This window comes from Pinus tabuliformis, chromosome 4_1, assembly GCF_031772625.1.
Source record: "Pinus tabuliformis cultivar Carrire ecotype Pingquan chromosome 4_1, CPIR1, whole genome shotgun sequence".
NCBI lineage: Eukaryota > Viridiplantae > Streptophyta > Pinopsida > Pinales > Pinaceae > Pinus > Pinus tabuliformis.
This window is the reverse complement of record NC_142303.1, coordinates 361953527-361965756: the sequence shown is the minus strand read 5'-3', so window position 1 is coordinate 361965756 and position 12230 is coordinate 361953527. Positions and strand designations below refer to the sequence as shown.

Here is a 12230-nt window from a genome sequence, read left to right as displayed (position 1 = left end):
TGAGGGTGCCTGCACACGGGGTTGCTGACATCCGCTGCTCACAATTTCTACTAAATCGCTGCCACGAATTTCGGAAAAATCATTGTGTATTCCCATCAAGCCCTACGCGTTCTTAAGAATTTTTCATTTTGACTAGAGCTAAATTATTGATTTTGTCTGTTTCAAAGTGACAAATTTGCTTTACGTGGAGACTGAAAAATGTGGATGCCTCAAGTTAACGTTGAGAGTTGGCATTCTCTGATTTCTCGAACGTACGCTCACTGCAGCAGCCAGGCTTGGAAATCTGTTCCGTTAAATTGCTATATATACAAAGAGAAAAAGAGAGAACTGTCTGAGTGGCATTGGTTAAGTGCTAAAATTTGCTAGACAAATTGGTGGCTAACTACAGAGAGAATTTGGTGATGGAAGGTAGGACTGAGAATAGAAGGGTTTGTATCATAGGGGCAGGAATGAGTGGTCTCCTTGCAACCAAATATTTACTGAGTCGAAATCTGAAGCCCACGGTGTTTGAAGCAAAATAAGGAATTGGCGGCCTGTAGAAAGAAACATTTTCTTCAACAAAGTTACAGACTAGTCGCCCTGCCTTCGAATTTACTGATTTTCCATGGCCAAGCCATGTAACTAACCAATTCCCAACGCACTCTGAGGTGCTGGACTACTTCCAGAGCTATGCCATGCATTTTGGATTGCTTCATTACATTCACTTCAATTCCAAAGTGGTGGAGATTCCATATATTGGTCAAGAATATTGTGAAAACAGTCCGGAACATGCTGGGTTATGGGGTAAGAATGGAGGTCCATATGCCAATAATGCAGTTTGGGAAGTGGGTGTGCAGAAAAGCAATGGAGAATCCACAGAGGTAGAGACAAATAGAGGATAGAATATGGTTGTTTCCTTTTATGCATGGTACCCGTTAATTGATCAATGCCACCAATTATCTTAATTATGAAGGCAATAGTAAAATAAATATCACAATTTATTATTATTAAGGAATATCGTGTATAATACACAAATTGGATAAATTGGCGAGTACAACCTGAATACTTTCTTTATTACGTTTAAGTTTAGTTGATTTTTAAATTTTTTTTTGTTTAAAGTAGAAAAAAAAATATTTTTCATTAATAAAGGTGATTACAATAATTTGTTTCTAATATATATTTAAAAATAAAAAATAAAAAAAAAATTGTTATTTATTTGTCATTTTATTGAGTAAAAATTTAGTGCAAAATCTTATTTACTTATCATATCTCCATTATCTCTTATGATTTTACTTTGAAAATCTATTAGCATATTTCCATTTCTAAAGTGTCTCTCCACTCCACTCATACATAATTGCTTTGCTACAAGATCTCAATAGTTCTTTCATTTATTACTGCACCTTGCTGGAAAGAATGAAAGTGAATGAAACATGTTTATGATTCAATGCCCCTTTTTGATAACATGTGTGCAACCCCATTCTGTCCGGGTACACATGCCTATATGTAATCTGTAGAAGGGTCTGCTCCAGAATCCAAATACACCTCATCCATGCAGAAAGATTGATAGGATTGAATTGAGTGTATCCCTGTACCCATTCTATGACACATTTTGAGTCCCCAAATATCTTTATGGTCTCAATACCCAACTATTTTGCACATAGTAGTGTCCCCCATAATTCTATGATTTCTGTCGGATTGTTTGTGCCACTTCCTCCTTCCCACTAAAAGTGATCAAACTTACTAGATTCCAATACAATATATGCCCCACATTCATATTTCCTATATGCCCGGCATCTTTTGATTGTAAGTACACCCCATCAAAAAAAACCCACTTGCAGTTCAATTTAAATATAAATTCAGTTTAAATGTTTTAAATTTTTGTTTTTTAAATTAATTTTAAAGTTGTTAGAATTTTTTAAGATTATAATTTAGATTTGAGTTATATATATATATATATATATATATATATATATATATATATATATATATATATATAAATCAAATGTTTTCAATGCGTTAATGATTACACCACCCTCTTCTAATTTGAAAGAATAGATAGATTCACTTGGTGCCACGAAAATTTCCCTGCCATCGAGGAATACATTGAATTGTTTTGGTTTCCCTTGGTTCATGTAGTGGCATCATTTTGAATTCTTAATACTATGCATTGGTAGATATGGGGATGTGGCCAAGATCCCATCACTTCCTCCTGGTAAAGGGCCAGAAGTATTTCAAGGAAAAGTTTTGCATACATTGGACTACTCAGCCTTGGATGAAAAGAGTGCCGTTGAGCTTATCAAAAGGAAAAAAATTGTAGTTATCGGTATTAGGAAGTCAGCAATGGATTTAGCAGTGGAATGCGCTGAGGCAAATCAAGGTATACATTGTTAGATAATATAGACCTTACACCATAAATGTTTTTTGATTCATTAAGTATACTAGGGTTACTGATGAGCTCTATTTAACATTTGATGGGGGAGAAGGTGGCCATCCGTGTACGCTTGTGTTCAGAGCAGTGCACTGGACAATTCCTTCCAACAGCGTTTGGGGAGTGCACCTCTCATTTTTTTAGGGTACACCTTTTGCCCAGTTGTTACTTGAAAAACTGGTCAAGGGTTTCTGTACAGCCTTATATCCCGCCTATTTGCACCGATGGTATTCTTTTCTCTACTTCATTGGAATTTTTGAAGCATAAATCTCGGATAATATTAAGAGTAATTTGTAGAAGTTGTTTCCAAAACTTCTGGATTTTTTTAAAGCACTGGTAATATGTCTGAAGTTTTTTACTTACTTCTGCCCAACACCAAAAATTCTATAGATAAATCTTCATAGACATACTTAAAATTCACAATAAAAGTAGTAGAGTGAAGATAACTTTATAGAAAATAGCCCCTATTTCAACAATTTTATTATTTAAATTCATGCACATTGTAGGTGTTCATTGTTTGTCTCTTTTTCTACAGATATGGGCAATGTTCAAGTTTGTGGAGCTCCACTTTATTTGGAAACTTCCTTTGTGAAAACACGACCTTGTTCCACATCACAGCTTTCTTTAGGAGTTAACTTCTTGTCAAATTTCATCGCTTCCAGACAGTTTATTTTCAAAAGCAGAGAAAGGTTGTATACACTTCCGAAAATCTACCAACTGGGGTTTTTGCAATAAGGGGATTGTAATAGATGATCAAACAATGGTGGAAGTTGATCTTGTGTTGTTCACTACTGGTTATGACAGTAAAAAAAAACTTAAGAGCCTACTTCGAAAGATAATTACAGACGCTCTCAAGAAATCAACTATAGTTCCTCTATACAGGTTAGCTATTCACTATAGCTCTAGACTCTTTAACGTTTTCCTGTTTATTGTCATTGTTAATTCAAGTGCTTCAATTGAGTGATGAAGGTCTGACCCTAACGCCTAAGTCACTTTTCTACCGAGAATAAACACGGGGCTCATCCATCCACGCATTACTTGTATTGCAATTCTTGGATATCCAGAATTTTTATCGAATTTGCATTCCACTGAAATACGTACTCAGTGGCTCACTCATTTTCTGTCAGGCAAATTTGTCCTTCCAAGTATCAAGGAAATGGAGGCAGATATCGACAACCACTCCAAGCATATGAATAAATTTACACCCTTCTATTTGAAAATCTGTCTGGACAATTTTCAGATATGGGACAACGATACCCTTTGAAGAGACATGGTGTTGAAATATTACTTTCAACTGCAGTGCCAGTCCTTTGCCGGAATTCGCCATTAAACAGCGACCGCAAATAGTTTTTTTGGAAAACCATCATGGGATTCCCCGCACCGCTTTTACGGAATGGTGGTCATTCTCAGGGGCAGCGAACACACTCATCGGCTGACACGTACCCTGAGCAGTTCGCCAAGACAACCCTTTCCCCGGCGCGTAAAGTTCGGTAAAGGAGGTCGTGCGATATTGCTGACAACTGTCCAATTAATGTGGGCCAGATCAATGGTTATGGTAGTGGCGGCATGTTTTTTGTTATCGGGAGGACCTCTGGTAATTGCGATAACCGTTGGATGGACGTGGAGCAAAATCTACGGTTAAAAAAAAAAATCGCCATGTGAAGTAATTAATGTAAATTTATTACGGTTGTTGAATGTAGGTGGAGATTTTATTTTTATTGTTTTTAATTCACGGGAGTCGGTTTCTACGATACAAGTAAAAATGTAATGTTATGTTTTTTTTGAGATGCAATGTAATGCACAGCAGTGCAAAGTAAGAAGTGAAAAAAATTACACACAACAATGTTAATTTTTATAGTGAGAGACAGAGTGAAGTTTTGAACTGCCTCTGAAGCAGTCTTGTTGTAATCCCTCTGTTAGAGGAAGACTTTTGTAACAGTTAGTTTTGTTAATGAATACAAGTTTTTTTTGTGTGTGAAACTCTGTCTTCCCGAAACATTTTTAGTTTTTCTGTGTTAAGAAACAGAGCATTATTCTCTGTTTATTTGTTCTGGAATTATCAGAAATTTCCAACATGGTATCGGAGCATGTCCAGGCTCTTTGAAGGTGTCAAAAAAGCTGAAGGAAGGATTTCTTATTGCAGCAGCTTCTCCGGAAGAGTGAAGACTCAGTCAAGAAAGAATCCAAGGTATTTCTCAAGTTAGTTTTTTGTGTTACTGTTGAGGATAGTCAGTTATTTTAAATATACAGTCAAGTATTTTGAAGCATAGTTAAGAGTGCAAGAATGGCTGGAGCCAGCACTAGCATGGGTATCTGTAATACTCAGCTCCCACAATTTAATGGGAAAAACTATGACTATTGGGCAATAACTATGAGAGATTTGCTTGCTTCCCAAGACTTATGGGAATTTGTTGAGGATGGTTTTGAAGAACCAGCAGATGAAGAGGAGTTTAATGATTTAACTCAGGCAGAAAAATAATTGTTGAAGAGCAATAAGAAGAAGGATTCTAGAGCCCTCTACTTTTTGTATCAAGCAGTGCATGAGAGTGTGTTTCCAAGGATAGCAGTAGCCAAGAGATCCAAAGAAGCATGGCAAACTCTCAAGATAGCCTATCAAGGCATGGAGAAAGTGAAGACAACAAAACTACAGTTGCTGAGGAGAGACTTTGAGACTCTCTGCATGAAGGAGTCAAATAATATTGACTCATTCTTCACACATGTGATTGGAATGGTCACACAGATAAGGTCTCATGGAGAGATTCTTGAAGAAAGGAGGATTGTGGAGAAACTGTTGAGGAGCCTACCCTCAAGGTTCAATGTGATTGTCACACCATAGAAGAGACAAAGGATCTCACAAACTTCTTAGTTGATGAACTACATGCATCACTGATGACACATGAGCAAAGATTGAGTAGAAATGAAAACTCATCTCTAGAGCATGCCTTTAAGACCCAGATGTTCTTTGGAAGAGGAAGAGGTCAAGGTAGAGGAAACAAGAGAGGAAGAGGTAGAAGCCAAAACAGAGGTGGAAGAAACAGTCTAGCAAATGCTCAAGGAAGAGGCAGCAATCCAAATCAGAACCAAGGCCAAGGCAGTAGCCAACAAAGTGGACAACATCATGCTTAAGGACAAAGGTATGATAAATCCAATGTCCAATGTCACTATTGTAAAAAATATGGGCATTATGCAAATGAATGTAGGAAGAAGCAGCATGATATGAGTAATAGAACTAGTGCAAATTTCACTAGAGAAAATATCGGCTAAGATAATTTGTTTTTGGCCTATAATATGGCTGAAGCAAAGAGTGAAGATGTATGGTTTCTAGACTCCGGTTGTAGTAACCATATGACAGGAAACATAGCCATGTTTTCTATGTTAGATCAGAGTGTGAAGTCACAAGTCACACTAGGGACTGATAGTAAAGTTTCTGTTATGGGAAAAGGAGAAGTAAATGTCTTAACAAGGAAAGGTGAAAAGAAAACCATAGCAGATGTTTATTATGTTCCCGGAATGAAATGTAACCTCATAAGTATTGGACAACTTATTCAAAAGGGGTACAATATTTTCTTTGTGGATGATGTATGCACCATCATGGATAAACCACCCAGCAAACAATGTATTGCTGAAGTGAAGATGACAAGGAACAGGATGTTCCCTCTCAGAATGAAAGTAGACTTAAAAAATGGAGAAGAAACAGCAGCAGTGACATAAGAGGCTTTCCAAAGCGAACCAAAAGATGAAAATTGGTTGTGGCACTTGAGATTTGGACATCTCAACTTTGGAGGTCTTAACTTGTTGAATAGAAAAGGAATGGTAAGAGGATTACCATTGATAGAGAAACCAGAAAGCCTTTGTGAAGGTTGTATCTTGGGGAAATAACACAGAGAAAGTTTCCCATCTGGGAAAAGCATAAGGGCAAAAGCACCCTTAGAGATTGTCCACTCAGATTTATGTGGACCGATGCAAAATCCATCACTTGCAAGCAGCCACTATATGCTAACATTTATTGATGATTTTACTAGAAAAACTTGGGTTTATTTCCTGAAGAACAAAAGTGAAGTGTTTGAAAGATTTTTCAATTTCAAAGCACTTGTAGAAAACCAAAGTGGGCTACATATAAAAGTTCTAAGAACTGATAGAGGAGGTGAGTACATCTCCAAAGAATTTCTACATTTTTGTAGAGAAAATGGAATTCATAAGCAGTTTACCACTAGGTACACTCTACAGCAAAATGGAGTTGCCGAAAGCAAGAATAGGACAATCATGGATATGGCGAGGAGTATGTTAAAGGAAAAACATTTTCCAAATGATTATTGGGCTGAAGTTGTACACTGTGCAGCGTACATTTTAAATAGATGCCCTACAAAAGCAGTCATGAACAGAGTGCCAAAAGAAGCATGGAGTGGGACAAAGCAAGGAGTCACCCACATGAAAGTTTTTGGGTGTGTGGCTTATGCACACATTCCAAATCAACTAAGGAAGAAGTTGGATAGCAAAGGGGAGAAATGTATTTTAATTGGATACAGTGAGGAATCCAAAGCTTATAGGTTGTATAACCCATCCATCAAGAAGCTTATTGTGAGTAGAGATGTTCAGTTCATTGACGAGGAAGCTTGGGATGGAAGCATAGAGAAAACAATGAATATTAAAAACTCTTTGTCTCATGATGAAGATGATGACGAGACAGCTAAAATACGTCCCCAAACAACAGCACCAACACAAGGGCAGCAAGAGACACCCTTGAGGAGAAATGAAAGTGCTTCTCCAAGCACACCACAAGGAGGAAATTCAAGTGCTTCTTCAAGCACTTGTACACCAAATGAAAAAGGTAAGAAGTTCAGAAATTTAAGTGACATTTATGAACAAGAGGCAACAAATGAAGGTATGAACTCTTTGTTTGTTTTATATTGTCATGTTGATGACCCTATTCATTTCGAAGAAGCAATTAAGGATAGGAAATGGATAGAAGCTATGGATGAGGAGATCAATGCCATAGAAAGAAACAAGACATGGGATTTAGTTGAACTACCAAAAGGAAAAGAAGTCATTGGAGTTAAATGGGTCTACAAGACCAAGAGTAATGCTGAAGGAAAAATAGAAAGACACAAGGCAAGACTTGTTGTCAAAGGATATAAGCAGCAGCATGGGAGAGACTATGAGGAAACTTTCGCACCGGTTGCTAGAATGGAAACCGTGAGAGCAGTGCTATCCATAGTAGCACAAAACAAGTGGAAAGTTTACCAAATGGATGTGAAGTCAACATTCCTAAATGGAGTGTTAATGGAAAAGGTTTACATTGAACAACCTCTAGGCTATGAAAAGAAAGGCCAAGAGCACAACATATGCAGATTGAAGAAAGCTCTTTATGGGCTGAAGCAAGCACCAAGAGCGTGGTACAGTAGGATAGATTCCTATCTACTGGAAAATGGATTTGAAAAGTGTGAGGGAGAACCCACCCTCTACATCAAAGAAAATGATGGTAAAATACTAATTGTTGTGTTATATGTTGATGATGTTATTTTCACAGGTAATGATGATTACCTTATTGAAAATTTCAAAACAGTCATGAAAGAAGAATTTGAAATGACTGACATGGGTTTGCTGAGATACTTCTTAGGAATAGAAGTAGAACAAAATGGAAAGCGGATTTTTATCTCACAAGAGAAATATGTTAATGAAGTGCTGGAATGATTTAATATGCAGGAGAGAAAAGCAGCAATCACTCCCGCAGTGGTGGGATTAAAACTCAGCAAAGAGGACAATAGCAAGGATTTTGATCCTAGTTTGTACAAGAGCATAGTTGGCAGCCTCATGTATTTAGCTGCAACTAGGTCAGATATAATGCATGTTGTTAGTTTGATTTCCAGATTCATGGAGAGGCCAAAAGAAGCACATTGGCAGGCAGCAAAAAAGATTCTGAGGTATGTTAAAGGTACTAAAAGGTTTGGCATTTTATATACTGCTTCAGAATGTTCAGATTTAATTGGATACACTGATAGTGATTGGGCTGGAAGTGTAGATGATCGGAAAAGCACATCTGGTTATGTTTTTCACATGGGTTCAGGAGCCATTTCATGGGCTTCTAAAAAACAGCCTATTGTAGCATTGTCTACAGCAGAGGCAGAATATGTGGCAGCTACAGCAGTAGCGTGTTAAGCAATTTGGATGAGAATGATGTTAAGGAGTTTATGCCAAGAGCAAACAAAAGGAACTGTGATTTTTTGTGACAATAGCTCAGCTATTGCATTATCCAAGAATTTTGTGTTTCATAAGAGAACGAAACACATTGACACAAAGTTTCATTACATCAGGGAATTGGTAAACAATGGAGAAATTGTCTTAGAACACTGCAGAACTCAGGAGCAGGTTGCAGATATTTTGACCAAACCATTGGGGCAGAAAAGTTTTGAGTTTTTGAGGAAATGTCTGGGTATGACTGATAACCCAGCAGTTGAAATTAAAGGGGAGTGTTGAAATATTACTTTCAACTGCAGCGCCAGTCCTTTGCCGGAATCCGCCATTAAACAGCGACCGCAAATAGTTTTTTTTGGAAAACCGTCATGGGATTCCCCGCACCGCTTTTACAGAATGGTGGTAATTCTCGGGGGCAGCGAACACACTCATCGGCCGACACGTACCCTGAGCGGTTCGCCAATACAACCCTTTCCCCAGCGCGTAAAGTTCGGTAAAAGAGGTCGTGCGATATTGCCGACAACCGTCCGATTAATGTGGGCCAGATCGACGGTTATGGTAGCGGCGGCATGTTTTTTGTTATCGGGAGGACCTCCGGTAATTGCGATAACCGTTGGATGGATGTGGAGCAAAATCTACGGTTAAAAAAAAAAAAAAGAAAAAAAAAATATCGCCATGTGAAGTAATTAATGTAAATTTATTACGGTTGTTGAATGTAGGTGGAGATTTTATTTTTATTGTTTTTAATTCACGGGAGTCGGTTTCTACGATACAAGTAAAAATGTAATGTTATGTTTTTTTTGAGATGCAATGTAATGCACAGTAGTGCAAAGTAAGAAGTGAAAAAAATTACACACAGCAGTGTTAATTTTTATAGTGAGAGACAGAGTGAAGTTTTGAACTGCCTCTGAAGCAGTCTTGTTGTAATCCCTCTGTTAGAGGAAGACTTTTGTAACAGTTAGTTTTGTTAATGAATACAAGTTTTTTTTTTGTGTGAAACTTTGTCTTCTCGAAACATTCTTAGTTTTTCTGTGTTAAGAAACAGAGCATTATTCTCTGTTTATTTGTTTTGGAATTACCAGAAATTTCCAACACATGGGACGGAATCCAATGAGAAAGACAAATTGGTTTTGCTTTTCTCTCCTTACATTAATTCTGATTATCGAGAGTTGTAGACAGTAGTGTGTCCAGGAAAATATAAGGCTGTCTGCAGAAAGTGCATGTGTATGTAATGTTGGAATAGGTTTTCTTAACTTGCTTTTGACTATTTTCGGTCGTTGAAAATCTCTAAATAGGGTAGAAGTGAATCAATTTCTTCTTATTTAACCGTTGCTTTGAAATTTGGATATAATTGTATCTGATTGAATGATCACATGAAAATTAGCATTGTACACACTTGCAAAAACACTCAATTTATCAACTTGGTCTTTACACTGAAAATCCTTGTCAAACTCCTTCATGCAGCATGCCCGAGAGGTAGTTATAAATGTATCTATGTATTGAAAGGACCATTATCACGTGGGGTATTGAGCTGGTAAGGAAAGATAACTTAATCCATGCATTCTAATGCGATTACATCAATCTGTGCACTCTCAAAATGGCTTTTTATCCTGAAAACAAGAGAACGAATCAAAAGCCTTGGATTTCTCATCTTGATTTTTATACCCATGGAATTCTTTTCAAAATTGAATAAGATCACAATGGCTTGGACCCACCTAACACTAGTAAGAATTGAAATGACTAGCAGGCTGTTGTGCATTGAGTTCTGTGAAACGAAGGATTCTTCATTTGACGAAAGCTAAATTATGGATTTGGATTGTTTCAAAAAGACAAATTTACTTTACAATTATGGTGTATAATTGTTATACAATTTAAAGAGACAGATGAGACTGAAAAATGTGGATGCCACGAGGTAACGTGGATGCGACACAATGATACGTCATTCTGTGATTCTCGATTGTAGCATTTTGAAACTGAAACATGTGAAATGTGGATGCGATAGAAGGTTAACGTCGAGAGTCAAAAATTTTGTGATTACTCGAATGTTAAGCCGAGTGCAGCAGCTAGGCTTGGTAATCTGTTTCGTTAAATTGCTATATACACATAGAGAAAAAGTCAAAGCAGGCTTCTTTTTTCTGTTAAGTGTGAAGCCAAACTCATGTAGACTGTGCAATTGACGGCGCCGACTACTCGACACTCCGCCGTCCCAGCTATCACCACCACACCTGCACAAAACCTACCACACCACCATTATCTTCTAGATATCCATCTGAATCACATGCAAGATTCTAGATCCTCCTTTAGCCTCTATAAATTTATAATTTCTCTGGCCAGTGATTGCAAGCCAAGGCCCATGCCTCTCTGTGTGTAATATGAAGTTATGTTTTCTCTTCTGCTGTCAATTTTCTTCTGTTGTTGCTCCATTGTCTGTGATGTTTGTCTGCTGCCATAGAAGTTTTAAATCTCTGAACTAACAACTGGTATCAGAGCCAGTGATATTCAGAGTGCCGTGAATGTGTCATAAATTTTTTAACTGCTGAATTGCTGCACTATTGTTGTTGTCAGCTTGAACACGCTCACCAGATCCGAGTCAAAGTTTGTTCCTCGTGAGCAGCACTGCAAGAAGCCATTATTGAGCAGCAGCAAGTCGCCTCTGCAATTGTTCTTTGCAAGCAGTCATTACGAAGCAGCAAGTTGCCTGTTCTTTGCAAGAAGAAGCTGTTAGATTTCTTTGTTTTGAAAATACGCTGGATTGGATAGAGGTCCTGGCTTGAAAGGACCATAAAAAAATTGGACGAGAACAGGAGGGAGGACAGCTGTTGAAGTTGAAGTAAAACCGAAATCGAAGGAAAGTGGACAGTTGTTGAAGAAAAACTGAGATTGCAGGAAAAGAGGACAACTGTTGACGTTGGAGTGCCAAATGTGGAGTTCGATGCCATGCTGTAAGCTTTTCAAATGGATATACGGGCCACTTATTTTTGAAGTGTGAAGGCTTTATGTTTTTTTTTAAGTGTTGTCTTAATTTTTCAAAAGAGCATGTATGTGTGAACCTGAGCCGAAAGTTTTTTTAACTTATTAGTGTGGTTTCATATATCTTTAATGTTGGATTTTATGTTTTTTTTAAACATAAGAAGTATAGTTTATTAAAAGGAGGTTTATTATTTGAGTAAACAAGTTTTTTTAAGTGGAAAGAAAAGAGAAAAAACCAAAAAAAAAAAAAAAGGAGTTAAAAGGAGATTGATTTTGGCAAAAGTTATAATAATTAAAGTTTTATTTTTAAGTGGAGTTTTTGTGTTTTGGGGCGTGAATTTGATTGAAAATGGAGACAACAGTTACAGATATGGAGAAGTTGAGCGGGGCTAATTTTGCCCTATGGAAATCACAGATGGAGGATATACTGATTTTGAAGGATCAGTATTTGCCGATTGAGGGCACAACAAAGAAACCTTCATCAATGATAGATGAAGAGTGGAATAAGCTAGATAGAAAGGCGATTGCAACAGTCTGCCAGTATCTAGCGAAGAATGTGTATTTCAATGTGTCCGGAGAAAAGACAACAGAAGGATTATGGAAGAAGCTCCATGATCTATATGAGAAGAACATGGCATCAAACAAAGTGTTCTTGATGAAA

General features: G+C 37.4%; 1 pseudogene; it reads left to right on the top strand.

Annotated features, from left to right (window-relative positions):
• Positions 1-401: 401 nt before the first annotated feature.
• Positions 402-11324, top strand: LOC149175810 (putative flavin-containing monooxygenase 1; annotated as a pseudogene).
• Positions 11325-12230: the final 906 nt, after the last annotated feature.